This window comes from Euprymna scolopes, chromosome 6 (genome assembly GCF_053919585.1).
Source record: "Euprymna scolopes isolate OS-2025 chromosome 6, ASM5391958v1, whole genome shotgun sequence".
Lineage (NCBI taxonomy): Eukaryota > Metazoa > Mollusca > Cephalopoda > Sepiida > Sepiolidae > Euprymna > Euprymna scolopes.
In genome coordinates this window covers 84213420-84234366 of record NC_136487.1, presented here as the reverse complement: position 1 = coordinate 84234366, position 20947 = coordinate 84213420, and the positions used below count along the sequence as shown (strand labels likewise).

Here is a 20947-nt window from a genome sequence, read left to right as displayed (position 1 = left end):
TCGATGGCTCTCGTCTTGGGGAGGGTTTATGTTTTTGACAAACTTCTGGGCTTGACCTTTACTTCTGATCTAAAATGGAACATATACATTACATCCGTTGCCAAGGCTGCTGTGGTGGGATCTTTATATCGATCCAGTAGATATCTCACTACTGATGCAATTCTCTATCTATATAAGAGCCAGGTACGTCCAAGGATAGAGTACTGTTGTCACATCTGGGCAGGAGCTGCTAGCAAGGACTCATTCTGACTTCATAGAGTTGAAAATAGACTTTGTAGCTCCGTAGGAGAAGTCCTTTTCTCTTCCCTGCAACCTCTTTGTCACAAAAGAAATGTTGCGAGTTTGTCCTTGCTCTATCGTTATTTTCATGGCAAGTGCTTGACTGAGCTTCAATCTATGGTCTCCCCTCACCAAACTTTCACAAGAAACACTCGTCTAGCTGAAAACACTAGCAATAATTCCCCCCTCTTTATCTGTGCCTAAATCTAAACGTAGATTCCATAAACAAAGCTTCTTTCTTAGAACTGTACGCCTGTGGAATGTCTTCTGTTTTCCTGCTTTCCAGCTGACTACAGGTCCTGGATATGACCTTAAACTATATCCGATGGTGAGGCCACAGCTTGCAGGCCTTAGGGAGTGTGGAGCCACCCTTTAATTGCCATTGCTCCCAGGTCCACTCTGACCCGGAGTGGTAGTACCTGTTAGGGTCCCAACTATGGGTTAAATAGAATACGACTTAAAAAACAAATACACTATATTAAAAAATCGTTCTTCAAAATCACCAGATTCAGCATTAAATAACCTGAAAAGGGTTGATATGCTGTAAAACAAAACCAACCAACCAACCAGCTGACTACAATATGGTTGTCTTCAGGTCCAACGTAAACAAATTCTTGATAAGCCATTCCACTTAAGTTAACAAATTTACCGAGTTTCCATTACTAACAATTACTATATTGTCCAATTGACTACTTTACACTCTTTAACCCTTATCCTCAAGTGGCCTCTGGGCCTTGATAAGTGGTGATGCCTATGTAAAAAAATAAAAAATCTTCAGAAAATTGGTCGATTGGGTTTTCAAGGTCATCAATATCATCATCACTGTTGTCACCATTAACAATGTCATCTGCATCATTTTTTCTGAATTAAGGAGTCTTTCACCAGAAAACTGTTGCTTCTGATCTGAGAAAGTTTTTTTTTCCTCTATGCAATATTAACTATTAAGACACTTAGCTTCATTGTATCAGGACTTCTGCGTTTTCATTAAGACATTTGGACTTGTCTGATGGTGGTGTAGGTATTATATCACTAGTTGATGTGACATCAAATGAGTTGCTTCTTAAAGCGAAATTGACAATCTCAAGTTTAATCTTCAATGTACCTGGAAATGATCTATTGAATGGAACTTATACCTTAATATTGATAAATGCTACCATATTGCAGTAGATTCTTCTTCCAACTTAGTTCTTACTTTCAGCAATGATACTGCTCTGTTTAAGGAGGTGAACACGACAAAGGTCTTGCCTTTCTAATCAGTTCATCCTACATGCCATCTAAACATTGCATTCAGGTTGCTAACAAAGCAAGAAGCATTCTATTTCTCACATAAAGTTCTTTCTACAATCTCACTACTAAAATATTTCCCTCTTTCTTTTCTCTTGTATCAAACAACAGTATGGTGTCCAGGCCTCTACCTATTTAATACGTTATATCCAGTGTCTGGAGAGAGTTCAAAGGTTGGCTGCTTGTAGGATAGAGGGTTTATCGGATCTGAGAACCATCTTAAAGAGCTGAATCTTTTCTCCCTTGAGTGCCGACAATTATGCGGTATCTCATTTTGGCTTACAATCTTCTCAATAGACATTGTGTTGCAATATTTTTGATTGATAATGGGGTACGCTCCCTGAAAGTTGGGAGGTTCTATTTATAAACGATGCTGATAGGAACTGATGAATCAAATTAATTCACATTTTGTTATCAACCAATCAGAAACCAGAATTGATCCATGAAAATTGAATCTTTTTAGCATTCCAGCACATAATTTTTTTTGTGTCAACATAAGAAGGATCTTTTGCTCTTTGCTTGCAAAATTATAAAGTCCAGAACTTGTACAGAACAGCAACCCATTGAAAATTCTTCATATCTAGGACTTGTATAGAATATCCTATCGGAAACTCTTCTGAAATTAAACATAGCTTCCAATTCAAAATTATAATATACCTCATGCCCTATTATTCACTCCTGCATCAGAAAGAGGTCTATGTAGACACTACAAGAAACTGTTTCACTGCCAAATTAAATTGTACTGGAGGAGGAATGTTTTCTCAATCAGAATCTCTAGACCTTGGAATAGACGTCCAAGTGAGGTATTGAATTTACTAATAATGCAACAATTTAAGATAAAACGTTACTTGCTGATTCAGGGTTCATCCTTTTTGGGATTTTTACAGCTGACTATTTGTTGTTCTCATCAGAATTGCTTTATTCAATGGTGACTGAGCCTTTTGGGTGACTGGTACATTTTTTCTTTTTTAGGAAAAATTTCTTTTTATACCCTGAAAAAGATAGTGAATACAGTTATTGACAGTTATTCAATTAATTAGTTGTCACTGCAATGCTCTAATGCATTAGTATCTGGTGATGTGAAATTGAAGAGTTAGAATTATAGGATTTTTTAATGTTAAAATTGATTAAAATATGTTGGTTTTTTTTGTGTGCATATTAAGCCTGTACTGTTTCCTCTGATTTGTTTCCTGTGGTAATTTATGTTTTACCTAGAAGAAAATAGGCTTAAAAGTTAGACTTCACAAAAAAAATGGAAACTTTAGTTTTTGAGGGGGTCATGGTCATGTTTGTGGGCATTCACCTTGGGTCAGTTAGGCCAGCTCTTTGCAACACATTCACCATGTCTTGAGTAGTGGCTGATGAGGCACAGTGATCCAAAGTTGCTTCAGTTATACATGCAAGCCATTCGTAGTTCCAGCAATGGACCCTGTAAAGGTGAAGGCCCAGAATTAGTTCAGCATCTTACTTCACTGTCCTGATCCAGGTTTTCAGTTAGTCATTGTAACATTTCTTCCAGCATTAATGACTTCACAGATGAAGTAACCTGTGGGAAAGAAAAACCTTTTTTTTTTGGAGGGGGGGGGGTCGGAAAAAGTAGAAAATAAATCCATAAAATGTATATATATTCTGAAAATAGAAGGAATACTTACAAACAAATTTATTGGGACAAAAATCAAACTGAGAGAGCAAAATCCCAAATTTTTTTTTCTTTTTTTTTTTTTTTACTCTTTTTCACCCCAAACAAGGTGTATTGTCACTTGGAATGTAAGTGCAACTATTTGGGATCATGTCTAACAGGGAACTGTGAGGAATTGAGCTACAGGTGTTTGTTTACTTCTCCAGATTAGTATAGTCAGGAAAACAGGGAGGGAATTCCAAAGTCTAGCAGTCCGAGGAAAGAAACTATTAGAGTAGGCTTTCCAGTATCTAGGGACTTCAACAGTGAAAGGGTGGGATTTTGCTCCTTGTCAAGTTAATTGGATGTATGTACATCAAGGAGGCACAAGTGTTATCAGATCACTTTCCATTAAAGTACTTGTGAAACAAGCACAAGGATGCAACATTGCGACAAAGGTTGGAGTTTGGTCGATCATGCAGGACTTATGAGGTTTGAGACTCTTTTTTTTTTAACCCTGTCTAAAAACAAGAGACTAATGATAGATGTACCAGCACAGATGTACCAACAATACTTTTGCATAGGTAAATTGTGGCTTTGAAAAAGTCTTCTACCTCTTGTATACCTTCACTAACATTTGTAGAAACAGAATATTGTCCAAAACCTGGAAATTAAAGATAAAAAAATTACAGACTCAGCTGATTAACAAACTATAATAACAATATTGTTGTTGCAATAATGTTTACACTGGTCAGGTTAAGCTGGCTTTTACCTGACTTGCACCATATCCTGAACCTTGATGGCCTATGTACAGCAATTTTGTGCAAGATCGCATAAAATGATTAATCACTCATAAGTCTGTCATGAAAAACTTGTGAACCTGAAAGCTCAGCTAAGCCCTTTCTGATAGTTTTTTGCTTGCATCTTCACTTGCCCATCTATACTCTTGCAAGCCATACAAGCAAAGAGGTATGGAGAATTAAGCTATGAATCTATCTCCTCTCTGTGTGACAAGCTATATGTACCAACCATCGAAGATGTCGATGCAACAAGACCGTTGGCAGAGAGACTTCAGGTTGAAACATTTGTAGAAAACAGCAGTTGGGACACTGACAGCCTGCCGACAATGCAGTACATGACCGAGCCAGTTATTGTCAAATGCTTCCAAATTTTGCTGATCGACCACTTTTATTGGCCATGTCTTGCATCTATAGAGAAGGATTGACTGATGCCTTTTAGGCAAATCTAACAGCTCCGTCTTGACAATCGATCTACATTACACACTAATTAGAATAAACAATGATGGACCCAGAGTACACAAGACTTTTAATCTTTCAAAACAGAGGCATGGAATGGATGATTAATGAGATCAACCTGGTTATGTGAAAAGAAAATGTTTATTACAAAATATTAATGTGGAAATCCACATTAATATTTTGTAATAAGCATTTTCTTTTCACACAAAACACAAATCATGTGATAAGATTGGAAACATTTAAGAGAAAGTAACCTTAATAAGGAACACTTAATGACCATATTTGATATTGGAAAATACTATGTTACTACATGGAAAAACGTTATGAGAATAACATCCAAGATGGGAACAGTAGCCTGAATAATATAAATCTTACAAAAAAATGAGAGTAAAAAAAAAAACTCCTAGTTACAACTAGTTTACAATATTCTCAAATTCTCTATGCATCAACATAATTATCATCATTGGTTTGGTGTATGTAGGTATCCCAAACCAAAATTTTATTTTCATTATATCTAAAAAAAAATTAATGTGGTCATATAGATTTTTGTAAACCATAAACAAAAGTACCAAATTTATTTTGGTAGCTCAATTAGCCATCAAGTTATGATCGTTCAAAGTTTGTCGATAAGTAGAAAATTTGCTGTCATGGTTCAGAAGCCAAATTTCATAGTATATAACTAAAAATGTAAGCTACTAAGAAGTGAAAAATCCTTATAAATGTAATGTCATCTTGTGATAAATGAAAATTAATACTAATGAAAGCAATAATTATTAGATGAAACCAACCTAAACACTAGGCAAAATTCCACTACTAACTGGGGGAGGGGGGGAATATGACACAGAAATGCAACTGACTGTTCATATCAATTTCATTTCAATAGTTAATGTATTGTATCTTCTTAGCATGATTCATAACACATTAAAGATCAAGATAATTTTTTTCTTTTAATTATAAATTGATAAATCCAGTCAATGTAAAAGCAGTCGAACAGACAATTTGGTAAAAAGGGTAAAAAAAAAAAATGAGTCAAAAGTATACGTTACTGAAATTGCTGTAAAAATGTAACCATTGGAGGTAGAAACTTAAAACTTTGCAACTTTACTAATTTTTGGGTGAGGAATTCAAAAAAATATTTGCCTTATTTCTAATAACAAAACTTTTTGCCACAGAAATATTTTTACTTTGGGGAATTTAAACTCGCCAAAAAAGGGCCGACAACAATAAGATTTAGAAATTTGTTATACAAAAAGTCACAAGTCATTTTTTTTCAGGCATTGAAAAATTTTCACTTAAAAGACAAGTAAACAAGTAAGATATTTTATAGGCAGAGGTCTTACTACAATTCCTTTCCTTATTGATCTTTTTCTCAGAGTTCTTTCATAGGCTTTTGCTATGGTAGATATATGAAGAACACTCCAAATCCTACCATCACTTGAAACTGGCATTACCTCAAAACCTCATCTGTAAACAAATGCTGACTCTACCTGTGCAATGTCATCTGACAAAGGCCATTGAAAAAAATCTTTTCTACCTTTGGTTTGCAATAAAAAATTTTATTACAGTGCTGGATGCAGATATAACCTCAATGACTTAATTTACTGAAACCACCAAAAAACGCATCGAAGCACAAAAATTAGGAACCTGTGATTTCTGGAAAATCTACAACAGTGTAGTAAATAATGGGCAATCAACAATTCCCCCACTAATCAACAATCATGAGGTTTGCTCAGCAACCGAGAAGGCTAACATGCTTGCCAGTCAGTTTACCTCCAACTTCACACTGGACCCTGCTAACAACCCCATCCCGGACTTTCCTTTGCGGACAGATGCCACACTAGACGATCTGAAAATCACCCCATCTCAGGTGCATGCTATCATAAAAAATCTTGACACTTCAAAAGCATGTGGACCTGATCTCATCCCGGCTGTGCTATTAAAAAAATACTTCACTGAAGTAGCTCCAGTTCTCTCCAAACTTTACAACAAATGCCTTAATGAATCTTGCTTTCCGGACTGCTGGAAAACTGCTTCTGTGGTACCAGTTTTCAAGAATTCTGGCAAAAGAACTGACCCATTAAATTATCGTCCCATTAGCCTCCTCCCACTTTTCACTAAAATATTTGAGTCCATAATTAACCAAGCTCTAGTCCATCACCTTACAGATACTAAACTTCTGACCAACCAACAATATGGATTTAGGCAAGCCCGTTCCACAGCAGATATCCTAACTGTAATCTCTGAACGTATATACCATTCACTGGACAAAGCAGGGGAGGATAGATCAGTAGCTCTAGATATATCTAAGGCATTTGACACGGTATGGCATGAAGGTCTTCTCAGGAAAATCAGATCATATGGTATCACTGGACGAATACTCAACATAATTAAATCCTTCTTCAGAGAAAAATCCAGGTTATCCTCAACAGTCGTACATCTAAACAATATGATATAAATGCAGGAATGCCTCAGGTGTCTATCCTTGGACCTTTATTATTCCTAATATTCATAAATGACCTCCCCGACAAAATTGCCTCTGAGATGGGTGTATATGCTGATGACACCACGCTCTATAACAGGCATGACAGGAAAACAAATGAACACATATCTAAGGAAATGGCAGAAACACTAGAAGATGACCTCCAATCTGTAGTAGAATGGGGACAAAAATGAATGGTCACATTCAATGCTGCCAAGACTAAACTTGTTTCCTTCAATAATTACAAGAAACCTTCTCTACCAACAATAGCAATGGCCAAAGATTCATTATCTGAAAGTACTTCTTTTAAACTCCTTGGCCTAACGTTCATAGGAAACATGAATTGGAACAATTACATTGAGGGTATTGCCAGGACCGCTGCGAAAACGGTAGGCCCTCTCTACCGTGCTAGAACGCTACTAACGCCCGGAAGTATCCTGTACCTCTATAAGGCCACCATTCGCCCATGTATGGAGCATCGTTGTCATATTTGGATTGATGCATCTGCTACTAATCTCTCACTCCTAGACAAGGTTCAAAAGAGTCGCCAACCTGATAGGTTCTGTGCAGCCTCTGTCCCACTGCCAAAATGTTGCGTCCCTTTGCTTCTTCTCTAAGTATTTTAATAGTGAATGCTCTGACGAACTTGTGCCCTTCGACAAACCCAACAAGCAGCTAAATCCCACCCCTACACAGTGGAGATCCTTAGATGTAGGAGAGCTTTCTATTCCAGTAGTAGTTTCTTCCCCAGAACCGCTAGATTTTGGAATTTCGGCTCCCTGCTTCCCCAACTGTACTAACATGCAGAAGTTCAAGTTTAACATGAACCGACATCTTACTGCCCAACTCCCTACATAGTACCCCAGTAGCTTATGTCCCTGATAGTAGCCCCCTACACCAAAGTGGCAATGTGCCTTGTTTGGGGTAAAAATAATTAAAAAAATAAAAAAAAAAAAAAAAAATTACTTGGGCAATGTAAAAATTGGTGTCATAGTAGACAGCAACCCATTGTCCTTGATGCTGAAAATATCCTAAGATGGTTCTTCATCACAACTGCAGGAGTTATCTGAATGTTCAGCAGATTCACTAAGGGACTTTTTTTTTGTTGCTTTGGGGTGGAAATGAATTAACTGGATTTCTTCTCAAGTAGTCAGAGAGAGCAGCTTCCTGTTGAACTTTATTTCCACTGGTGTTGATTTTGACACCTAACACAACCTTGAGATATCTCAGTTGAAGTTTATCAAAAACACTTGATAGAACATATAGGTCTCGGGGGTATTTCTACAGTTTATCGCCGAAAATGGAGACCCTATTTTTTTTCATGCACCTGTCGTTAAAATCCGAGTATTTTAAACTATGACCGAAGCATGAAATAAATAACAAAAAAAATTAAACTAGATAATGATATTTTAGTTTCATTTAAATTAATTTATTGTTGACCCTTTAAAGTTGCTTTAATTAAAAAAAATGTTTCATTAAAATTATTTATTTGTTCGGAAAAAAAACCAAAAAAACTATTTTATAAAAATCCAATGTTGCTTTCATTACAAAATTGTTTTATTAAAATTATATTTTCTTATGCAAACTTTTCCATAAATGTTTTTACAATTATATTTTGATAAATTTTTATACAGTAAATGTTTTGGTTTTCAAATGGCGCTTGCCCAGTTTAGACAATTATGAATATGTCATTTTCATTTTCTGTTTTTAATAATTTTTCATTTTCTGTTTTTAATAATAAAAATATATATACGTTTCCTGAAAAACATTCCTGTTTTCATTAATTAAATCGAAACATTTTCAATTAAATAATTATGGATATATGTTCTCCTTCATTTTCTTTATTTACTTTTTTTCATAGTTCTTTCTGGAAGTAATTCATATCTAGTTTAATTTTTTTTGTTATTTATTTCTAACTTTGGTCATAGTTTAAAATACTGATTACTCCCTCGGATTTTAAGGACAGGTGCGCAAAAAAATGGTGTCTCCATTTTTTGCGATAAACTGTAGAAGTACTGTCTCAGGAATTATTAAATAAACAAAAAAAAAAAGATTTTTACAGTGAAATTCATTTTTTCATTTATGCGCCACGTGCACATAACTTAATTGTATTTTCAGTTATTATTTTTTAAGTAATATACGTTGTAATTAAAAAATAATTTAACAAAATCTTCAAATTTATCAAAAACGCCCGATAGAACATAAACAAAAAAATGCACATTTTTATGTGAAATTTATTTATTTATTTATTTATTTATTTACACATGACTTGTTGCACGTAACTTAAAACTTAGCTATATTTTGTTAATTATTTTTTTTTAAAAGTAATGTAACTATACAGTCTAATAAAAAAGAAAATTTAACAAAATTTTAGATATATCAAAAACGCCCGACAGAACATAAGAGAAATAAGTAAGCAAAAAAATGAGGCACATTTTTTAAAATGAAAAAAAAAACTTTCCATCAGTCTCACGCAACTAAAAATGTTTTTTTGGTTTAAAATGTACCCAGTTTAATTTTTAAAAGATAATTTAACTATACTGAAGTTTATCCAACCGAAAGAAGATAAAGCAAAGAACATGAACGTTTGAAAGAAGATATAGAAAATAAACAATTAACATTATTTTTTAAATTGCAAATTTTCATTTCTTTCATTGATGCACTTGTCACACTAAAAATATTATTTTAAACAATAACTTTCTATAACTTTTAAATAAACAAAAACAAATCCATAGTGAAACAAGTTGTTTGTTTATGTTTTCGTTGGGTCGTGCAGCTCCTTCGTGCTGACAGTTGATTTTCGTGATGATACTTCGTACTTTGGTCACTTGGCATTAAGTTGTAAATTTCGATGTGTAGGTACATTCACTTTTATTAGTGACGCTCCTTGATTTATGAGCATAGTAATATGACACCAACAGATTATTAAAGAGGAGATTTTTCTCTACAAAACAGTGCGATTTTCGGAATTTTTTCAATTGAATTTCTTTCATATTTCTTTCACTGAAGTTTTCAAGTTGGATTTTTTTGGTGAAAAACAACTTAAACCCCTTTTTTAAGCTCACCATGTTGATAAGTGACCTTTTTTCTTTAAAATGGTACTATCTTTTTATACCTAGAGACTCACAATATCATGCACACCAAATTTGAAAAATACCAACATTTTTTTGTGTAAAAAATAAAGCCGCATTCACCAAAATTAGTGACATAACTTAAAGTAACCTGGAAAAAAATCTATTAAAAACACAAGAAAAAGAATTATATATCTATAAAGCAAAAAAGATTAAATTTTATTTAAATCAAAACTTCATCAAAATAACCCAAAAAATAGTATAGATATCGCAAGTTGAAGTTAAGAGAAATTTAACTTTATTTACCAGTTTTCGCATCCTAAACTAGGCTAGTTTGGGATACCTAGTGTATGTTTAACATGGCTGGTATATGTTTTACTATTTTTAGAAATTGTTTTCCAAATTAATCTCAGATCTATTTATACTGCTTTTTCTCTCAAACCCATCCTTATTACTTCCTCTTGTGTGTGTGTTTTTTTTTTTGATCTTGCCAACTGACCTTGCTACTTCAACTGTTCTATATTTCCTAAACCAAACATTCTCATCCATTCTTTCAATGTGATTAAACCAACAAAGTCTATTGTTCTATGCACAGCTCACTATACTGTCTAGATTTAATCTTCCTCTGGAGTCATCAGATCTAAGCCTGTTTTTAAGATTACGTATCAATCATTATTTATCTCCGTGCAACACATCTCTTCAATCCTCATTGGCCAGATTTCACTTCCATACATCACTCTATGCACACATGCCTAATAAACTCTTCCCTTGGTAAACTGATGTAATGCTTTGCTTGTTAGTAATGGCAAAAATTCCTCAAACTGACTCCATCTACTCTTAATTTTTGCAATTATATCAGCTATCACAACTTTTCAACTAACACAATAGCAGCACAATCCAAATATACCTTCTCCTCATCTGTCTTCATTAGTTAACACTTCTTCCACAAAAACTGATTCTCAATCTATCTGTAATTCCACTACACTTTTTGTGTATCCAATGTGTACAAGTACCACAACATGTTAATTGTTACTTCCAACTCCTTGTCTACAAACAAGTATCAATAAAAAGAAAACCAAAGTTGAGATTCCATTAATCATTGAACTCTTGGATAGAATTCAATTAATTTTCCATACTATAAAGTCACATCACAATTAAAGGAAGAGTTAAAGCTGGCTTAACTTCTAAATCATCCTTAGAAATGACCATCCATGAAAATGTCAACATCGACAAATGGTAAGAACTTTTGAAAATGAATTATTTTAAATAAAACATACTTTAGAGAAACGAAAAAAGTTGATCTCATAATTAGAGGACATGAACATCTGAAACACTTCTACTCCTACATATTCATGAAAGAACAACCAAAATATAAGTGTACAGCTCAACTTAAAACCAAATATCTACTGCTAGGATACAGAAAACTAAATGTCTGGTGAATACTAATGACTTATCTGAAGTTCAAAGGTCACACCGATTCATCATTGTCTGCTATGTTAAGAATTAAGAGAGAAAAACGCATGACCAGGCTGCTTCAAATTATATACCTAAATTAATATTGATAGTTTAACACTTATCCAGTTTTACTTCAATGTTAAAAAATTGTAATTAAATAAAAACTTTGTGTACATAGCTGTTAAGTTTTTTAACAAAGTCTGTACACCAAAATTTATGCAAATTCATCCAGTAGTTTTGTTTTAATAAAATAAAATTTGATCAGTAAACGATTTCTAGCTAGTATTATTATAACTGTGTGTTTAATTATGTCCCTTGGGCATTGACCTTAATGTAAAAAGAAAATGGCAGATGAGACATTTTGCTGTTAAATTTTTTTTTTTTGTTTGAAAAAGATATTTTATGAATTTGCATACTAAACCTAACACATAAGTACATAATAAAATCTTTTTGCTATTTTCTTAATTTTAGTTTTATAAGCAGTTTTTACTATTGGGGACAAACTGGATAAGTATTGGTAATTTATATAAAGCTAAGCATTCATCAGTGGGACAGTGACGACTTGGACTAAAGTCAAAGCAACAGTTGATATAGACGAGGAAAGAAAGAAGGAGTAAAATAGAAGGTAGTTGATGTAAGATAGTGAAGAGAAAAAGAGTATACGAATTGATAAATCTATCATATTTTATTTTCACATGTTGGGTAAAGATATCTTAATGCAAGAAACTTAATGGACTATTTGAAACAAACAAAAAAATATAGCCATTCTAAAATAAACTGGCCCGTTTAATCTAACAGAAAGTTATCATATTAGATTTTTAAATTCTAAATAGCATTTAAGCTGACAAATCAAATTTTAATTCTAACTAGCCAGTTTCCATTTATTATTTTTGTACCTTGTTATTGGCAACACTAATGTAATTTCCTCCAATTTATTTTAAAAATTATTTAGTCTGGCTCAGATAACTGCTAATATAAAACATTTTTAAATAATCATCTAAAAATAAAAATTGGCCATCTGGATAACTTATATTTTTGATTGAATAATATAAAAAAGTTATTTACCTTAAGGTGCAAAGAAATAAAAATTAAAAACTAAAAATGGCTTCACTGCATCATGACGAACACTGGATATATACAGCTAGCAAAATATAGTATTTATAAAAAAAATGACATTTGATTACGAAACATACCTTAAAATGAGATCATTTATTTACAAAATGTTGCCTGTAAAACAAATTAATTTGCAAACTATCAATATATATATTTAGGCAGCATTCTTTCCTTTAAGCATGTTTCATTAAATAATATTGGCAATTTCTGTCTACATATTTTGATTCTAATCCTTTAGTTTTCGTCTTATTGTTTCTGGTAAGAACTGCCATAATCACTTTTAACTCAAGTACTTTCAGATCCATCTTCAAGGATGAGTCCCAGTGAAAATTTTAAGCTATTTATAGAGGTGATTTTTTTTACTCCACTAAATCACACGTTATTAATTATATTAATAGGTTTTATGTTGCTTTAAAACATCAACCAGTTCTTGCCAGAAACAAGAAAACTAGAAAGGATCAGAATCAAAGTATGTAGACAGGAATTGTTTATATATTATTTAATGAAACCTGTTTAAACTATCAATATATAAACTATACATGCATAAAATAATTGTCAACCGAAATGAAATTTGAAGCAATATTTTACTTTGAAATAAATCAAAAACGTTAAGATTTTATTTTTTTTTTTATTGCAATCATGACATCACTTTTTAGTCAGAGTAGACTTGTGAGAAGAGGGTCTAAATATGAACAATACTGAAATCTTCTCTGATTATCCTAATTCTTAAGATTAGAGATTGAACATGGCTAGTTTCATAAACCTAAATGCTAGCCAGACAACTGGTCCAGACAACATTCTAATCATAGTGCTTAATCAGCTGCAACTGGAACTTCCTGTTCTTACAAAACTGTTCAATCACCTGCAAATGTCCATTTTGAGATTTAATCTTCATTGTCAATGTATCCACACTCCTAAGGAATCTATTTAGTGAGGGTTCTTGTCTGCCGCTAACCTTTTAATAAGGGTAACCTTTGCAGATGCTTCAAACTCGCTCAACAATTATTTTATTTTCAGTGATCAATCATGTTATTTCGTCCAGCCAAGTGCGTATCTGCCAAGTATTTATTCCTGCCAGGTGACTTTTTTCTACACACCTAGCCCTGATGGAGTAATTCTACTAATTAGGGAACAACTCTCCATCCATTGTTTAGTGACAGAGAATTTGTTTTGATGACTACATGAATGTCACAGCTTGTCTCTGGTTAAGATTTTCGGTTCAATTAAATAAATAATAGAGATAAGAGGTGAATGTAGTTTTCTTCATCTGTTTCAGTTTGTGTCTTTCCATTACCTCTGCATTGTACTGCCTTCTGCATATTACATTTAACTAAATAATAGGTTTTTGTAAAATTATAACAATTTTGTTTTCAATAATTTAATAACTTTCAAACTAAACCATCTCCAACCAGGTCTTTATTTATCCCATCTTTCTCTCAAGTTTATCCTTATTACTTGCTCCTATGTTTTTCTTGCCTTTCATCTGCCAACTGACTCTTTTAACTCTTCTAATCCCAAAACTTTCATCCATTCTTTCAATATGGCTATACCATCAAAGTCTCCTTTTCTGCACACATCTCCTTATACTGTTCAAATTTAATCTTTTCAAGTCATCAAATCTAATGTTTGTCTTTAACACTCACATTACACATCCGTAATATCATTCCCATGTTAATTCTCTCCTGATGACCATGTTTTGTCAGACAGCAGCAAAACCCGAGCTGTTGACATCATGCGTCGGACAAAGCCGAGCAAATGCTGAGTTACGTCTAGTTCGTTAAATGCACAAGTACCATGATTTGTATTATTTGGACTGCTGTTCTCATGTTGAATTTTATTTTCACAATGTTTCACAGATGTAACATTCAACCTTCTTCAGGTATATCTTGTCAAACTCAGGGAATCTTTGTATCTAACCTGAGAAACTGCACAAATTTTCGAATGGAACCCTTTCTTAAATCCACAGCACTTTTGTTCTGTTCAAGATGAGAACAGTAGTCCAAATAATACAAACTAATAGAAACAGTTGTTCTGCCATAAAGAAGACACTAATAAAATGTCACATTCTTAGATCTAATAAATAACCTGAAAGTAGTTAATACATAATAATAATAGTAATAATAATAACAACAACAACAGCAGCCATTACTTATAAAGAGAATGTAGAATTGCTCCCCAACATTAAGAACATAACCGAGGCATGGGGACATACATCAGTGATGATATTAAAAGTAGTTGAAGGACTAGGAAGTGGATATTTTACAGATGAGGAAGCACTATGCCTAATTGCATTTTGGGGGAAATATGTTTCCACAAGTATCATGGATTTTGTCATAAGTTACTTTTTTCTATAACAGAACACTAACATGATTCTTGTTCTGCTGTAAAAACTAAAAATCAGATTTTTATTTTATTTAAAAAAATTTTTTTTTATACTTACAGCCCTAATCTAATATATAAAATCAATATTTCTTTGTGTAATATAGATATATATATATTGTGTAATATAGATATAGTTATGTTAACACACGATTAAATTTCAATGAAGCTAAATTTTTCAAGAACTCTGAAGATAACATTTAAATTTTTCCTTTGATTCCATCTGGGTCCACTTGGAACAATTATTGATTACGTGCATAAAATAACTGAAATATATTAGAATGTAAAAAAAAATAATTCATTTTTATAATGAATTTTTTTTCTTTTCATAAAACAAAAATAAAATTATACAAAGAATATCTCTAGTAAAGAATGTACTAAAAAAAGTAAATATTTAACTATTTTTATTTGTATTTTTAATATTTAAAATAATTACATTCATTTTAATTCCTTAAACCATTTATTTTATAGTTATCTGTAAGAAATGCAATGATAGCATTTTTTTCTTTTTTTTTTTTTTTAAGAAAACATCACCATACTAACAGTTTTTTATTATATGCTTTAATATTGCAAATGCTATTTGTGATGGGACGATTCCAATATTTTTGCAATTCTGATACAATTATGATTCCGTACTAAATTTCTGACTCCAATTTTTTATAAATCTCCAAGTATTTAACAATATAATGGTTATTTTGTCTCAATTACCATAAAAACACATCTTAAATATATAAAAACACACTTGTGAGGAGGTGATCTACAGATTTTAATTTTACTGAAAGTTAAAATCAATAAATATTTATTTTATTATTACTACCAGCCATGGAAGATTTTTTTTTTTTATTACAACAGAACCAAATATAAAAAGATAATTAAAGGAACCATTTTTCGCATCAGAAAATAGGCACAAATTTTTCTGATACCCTAAAAAAGTTCAATTCCCGATTCCGATTAATCATCTGAACACTAATATATATATCTCAAATGTTAGTCATTCAATGAATTTAAAAATTTATGACGTGAAATGTTTGAATTTCAAATCAAAAGATTTTTATTATTCTATGTAAGACAAAGAATATATTTGAAATATTATAACTCCTTATCCTATAGGTTTTCGATGTCTACCATCTTTTCGTAGGAGAAAATATTAGCAAATAGTTATAATGGTTTACACCTTATTTGCTAAAGTCAGTGAAACATGGAAAATCACAATTAAAAGTTGTTTAAGTATTTAAATGTCATAGAGTAAGGGAAGTTTATGAAAAGGATATAAAAATTCACATCCAAATTGTATGGTAAAATCTGAAGAGTATGTCTTTGATAGCAGTGTTGTAAAATGATCCAAATTGTATTTTGAGTAATCCACATCACAATGTAATGGTCCGAAGTAGGCATTTCCCCGGAGCAATTTTCTTTGTTTATATAATGGGGCCGGTAAAAAAAATTTTTTTTTTTTTTTTATATTGTGACCTAATTTTTAAATTGGATTATGTATTTGAATCAAAATTTAAATATTTAATTTTAGACTGACGAGATATATAATTTTTTTTTGTTTTTATATTTTGTCGCCGAGGTAAAATAAAACATGATTCCCACAAGATAGACTAATACAGTAGTTGTTTTGAACTGAGCGAAACTCTACTAATGTACCCTCCCCTTTAAAACTTGCAGAGACTTTACCGGCTAGAGATTTCGTCAAGTCTATTTTTAGACCGGATTGTGAAGCAGAGAGGAAGAGGGGGGGTCGGAAATGGTATTGCTTCCCCTTTCCCTTTCTAACTTTTCGGTTTAGGTCGCCGACCTGTTAAGAGGTCTCTCTCTTTGTGGGAGGAGGGGGTCGACTTCTCCTCATGCGAAAAGGAGATACGGATACACAACACATGGACGACATGACCTTCTTCTTCAGTCATGCGAGAGAATGTGATTAATTTACTTTCTCACGAAAGAGACAATGACTTTTTCCCCATCATGTGAAGGAGATGCGGATGTACTGACATGGACGATTATCCCTCACGAAAGAAACAGATATGTAAAGTGCGAGCAAGAATAGAGAACACGTGAATTTGCTATTCAAACTTTTTCTCCACCGAAGGAAATATCTTGGATTAACTGCGTCGTTGACGAGTTGTGAAACACACCAGCAAAAGAAACAAAAAAAAAAGAGGGAAAACAAAAGAGACCTTTAAGTGCAAAGACTTTGATTATCCCCCCCCCCCAAGACTTTCGCTCATTTCAATATGCGTACTCCAGATTCCATAACTTTGAATACATTTCTTTTTCTTTTGTTAAACTCTTCCTTTTTTTTATCTTAAATAAATCTATTTTTGTATCATTTGGAAAGAAGGTCACGTCGTCCATGTGTCGTGTATCCGTATATCCTTTTCGCATGAAATTCATTGAATGACTAATATTTGATTTATTTACTCTATCTTTGTAAATCGAGCAATTCTTATTTAGGTGGGATAATACTTATAGAATATTACTGCCAGTAATATCTTGTAAAACTTATTATCACAGGTTTCCATACCAGTTGATTGTTAGATAATTTTATTCTGAAATATATATGATGATGATGATTGCAACGTCTTGTCAGACAAGTGCCACTCCCTCAGACACTTAATGTCCATGAGCCCAAAAATGACTTTTTTTTTTTTTTTTTTCAATTATTACATGCTTCCAGCATTTCAAGCCTCCATGCGTCACATGACCATTTTTATAGACAAATGCCTGAGGGAGTATCTATACACAGATGAGTCTCTCTCTCTGTTCAAAATGTTGAGATCCAGCAACAAGCAAGAGCAAGATAGCCAGCAATAAGTTAAACTGCAGACTAGCTTAATGCGGGTACTGGTCTCCCGCTTTATGGTTTTTTAAATCAGAGATTTGCTTCTCCTAGAAATGTTGCCTTCACCACGGCTTACCGGAGCCTTCTCCACCCCAACACACACATGCATACACAAAAATATACACGGTGCTAGTTGGCTGTTGACCCCGAAAAAGGGTTCATTCGCCCTTTGGAAGGTCTTGTTTTTAATCCTTCAGGGAGACTAGCCACCCTCCTCACCAAACAAGTCTGGTGGGGGAACCAATTTAGTCGCCGGTGACCCGACCATGAGGCAGGTTACATGGTACCAGTAGCATATGACATGACCTGACAATATTCATTGTAGCAGCGGGATGTGAGCATGTTTATATAACAATAAACAAGTATTATCAGCTCTTTTTATTGAGCACTATCTAACAACCTCGTTGAATTCATTAGTCCATCACTTTTGAATATAAAAACACCCGAGTATATATATATATATATATATATATATATATATATATATATATATATATATATATATATATATATATATATATATATATATATATATTGTCAGGTCATGTCATATGGCATAATCACGTTGACACACCGGTTCTCGTCAGATCACCGAAGTTAAGCAATGTTGAGCCTGGCTAATACCAGATGGGTGACCATTTGGGAATTCTAGGCGCTGTATGTGCTCTCCGCTTATCTCACCATTGTTTCCAGTCGTCTTGTACCTCAACTTGCCACTGGTATGCAACAATGTTGATTAAGGAGAGGTGTGGTTGGAGATTGCGCAACTCTTGCCACACAAATTTCACACGTAGGCACCCTTACAGTGGGTATCCATAGTCTGTCAAGACTGAAGGAAGCCTTTTTTTTTTTAATATATATATATATATATATATACAGGGTGTAATGATAAATTTGTCGCTCTGAAGAAAACAATACTACAGCTTTATTAAAAAATTTTCATTGAAAAAAATGCATTCAGATAGTTTGATTATGTAGTAGGGCTGACATCTATTCAATGTAGCTGACTTCAGCCTCAATCACCACCTCGGTATGGGTCCAGAACTGGGAGCATGCCTTTTGTGGTCAATCAGCACAACTCTCCTTATTAAGGTTTCACGTGTCCGCTGTGGTGTAAAATGAAATAATTCAAATGTTTTTGTAAAAAATAAAAGGTGTTTATGCATTTTTGGTACCGCGCTATTTTTAAATAGTTTTTTACGGTTTAAATTCAAAAGTTATAATTGAAAGTCGTTAAATTTATAAGTTATAATTTAAAAGTCATTAAAATTTAAAAAAAAAAAAAATTGATACTTATGTATTTTTATTAAAATTTTACTTTAAGGTCCGACTCACATTCCTATCGAAATATATTTATTTGATTTCGGTGTGCTAAAAACGAATTTTCCGTTTCCGTCGCAGAGAAATAGTTTTCATGATATGAGGAAATTAGTTTTTCAATAAGTGGGGGATCATTTTTCCATGTAAATTTAACTTAAAATGACCACCCACTTTCTGACCATCTAGTGAGGGGGTATGTTTTGTTTGTTTATTGGCTAAAAATTTTTTGTTTGTGCTTCTGCTTTCATCTTTCAATAAAGACACGAGGAAATTGAAAAGTAGTTTTTCGGAAATGGTCACATGATAATATAGAATTACATGGCTTAATATCTGGAAAATTACTTGTTTTTCATATAATTTTAAATTGTTCGCCAAAGATTACTACCCTATGTGAGAAGGTAGTTTGGTACGCGAGTGCACATTTCACGGCCTTCGTTTATGCTATCGCGCATAGCGTAAACTAAGGCTGTGAAATGGCGGAAAATAGTTCTAGGATTCAGGGCCACCATGCAAACGGTAAATTTGTGACGGAAACGGTTATCATATTCTTTTAAAACACACCGAAATCTACAAAAAAAAAATGTATTTTTCTATACGAAATGTGAGACAGGCCTTAAAGTAAAATAATACCGTATTTTTCATACTGCGCTGACTGAAATAATAACGTTATTTCGAAAGTCATTCTTAACATGAGGAGGGGAAGGTGTTTTCTAACTATTCTGTGCTTTCACCTAACAATTTAATAATAATAATAATAATAATAATAATAATAATATGTCGCCATTGGATTATTAAAATTGGCTTTTATTTCCAATTACACCCCCTTAAAAAACAAACAAAAAAATATTTAAAAAAATAATAAATAGCTTTAAAACAAAAGTATCGTGCCAGTCGTGCCACCTTTTTTTACGAGGGTAATTTGGAAATAGAATGTTTTATCGGGCCCTCTCGGATTAGAATCTTTATAGCCTCTCTGTTCCGTTCGTTTCCCAGGCATTATTTCCTCAGAAATTATACTTTTTTGCTGGTGAATTCCGAGCAATTTTTATAGGTATCTCGATAAATATTTATATTCTTTCCATCTTAACAATCGCCTTTAAAATGACGACTTTTGCAGGTATGCTGAAAACAAATATCACATTTAAATTTGGAAAAACAAGTAGTTTTCCAGATATTAAGCAATTATGTTATTTTCAAAAATATGCACGCGCTTGCGCGTAGAAAATGGCCACCATAAGAAATTACATTGCTTACTATCTGGAAAACTACTTGTTTGCGCTAAATTTAAATGCGATTGTCGTTTTCAGCATACCCGAAAACCTAATGGAATCGTCATTTTAAGGTGATTGTTAAGGTGGAAAGAAAGTAAATATTTACCGGTATCTCGACATCCGCCATGAATTTGGCCTTCGTAGACTGTACTAAGAGTTCTCCCTCATTGTCATTGTTATATATGGCGAAATAATCCTTAACTTCCATACAAACTGGAGTTAGGATTATTTCGCTATATAACTATTCAAAGCGCGCTCTTAAAATAACAAGCGTCATACTGACTAGATTTTCATTCGAATTCATTTAGTAATATTTAACAAACATAAAATAAAACTATTTATAGCCGGTTGACAAGTTTTCATTGTATTATGTTTCGACCACTAAACTGCGATTTTACGAATAATGCTGAAGGGATGTGTTCGCCGGGTATTTACGAGTATTTACGTTGAGGAGGGTTACGTTACGTGTAATTTCGCTATAAATTTATAAACCATTTCTATAACATTGTCTTCATGCTAACTTTTGTCGTTCATTCGTTAAAAAATGTTTTCAAGTTTCCTCTCAAATGTTTTCATC

At 33.0% G+C, this 20947-nt stretch overlaps 1 protein-coding gene and 1 pseudogene across 1 annotated transcript in view; both read left to right on the top strand.

Moving 5' to 3' along the window:
- LOC145277739 (uncharacterized) overlaps window positions 1–20947 on the top strand; it is a 58101-nt gene that overhangs the window by 19839 nt on the left and 17315 nt on the right. The gene's annotated exons all lie outside the window — the stretch shown is intronic.
- LOC145278613 (5S ribosomal RNA) lies at window positions 18327–18443 on the top strand (annotated as a pseudogene).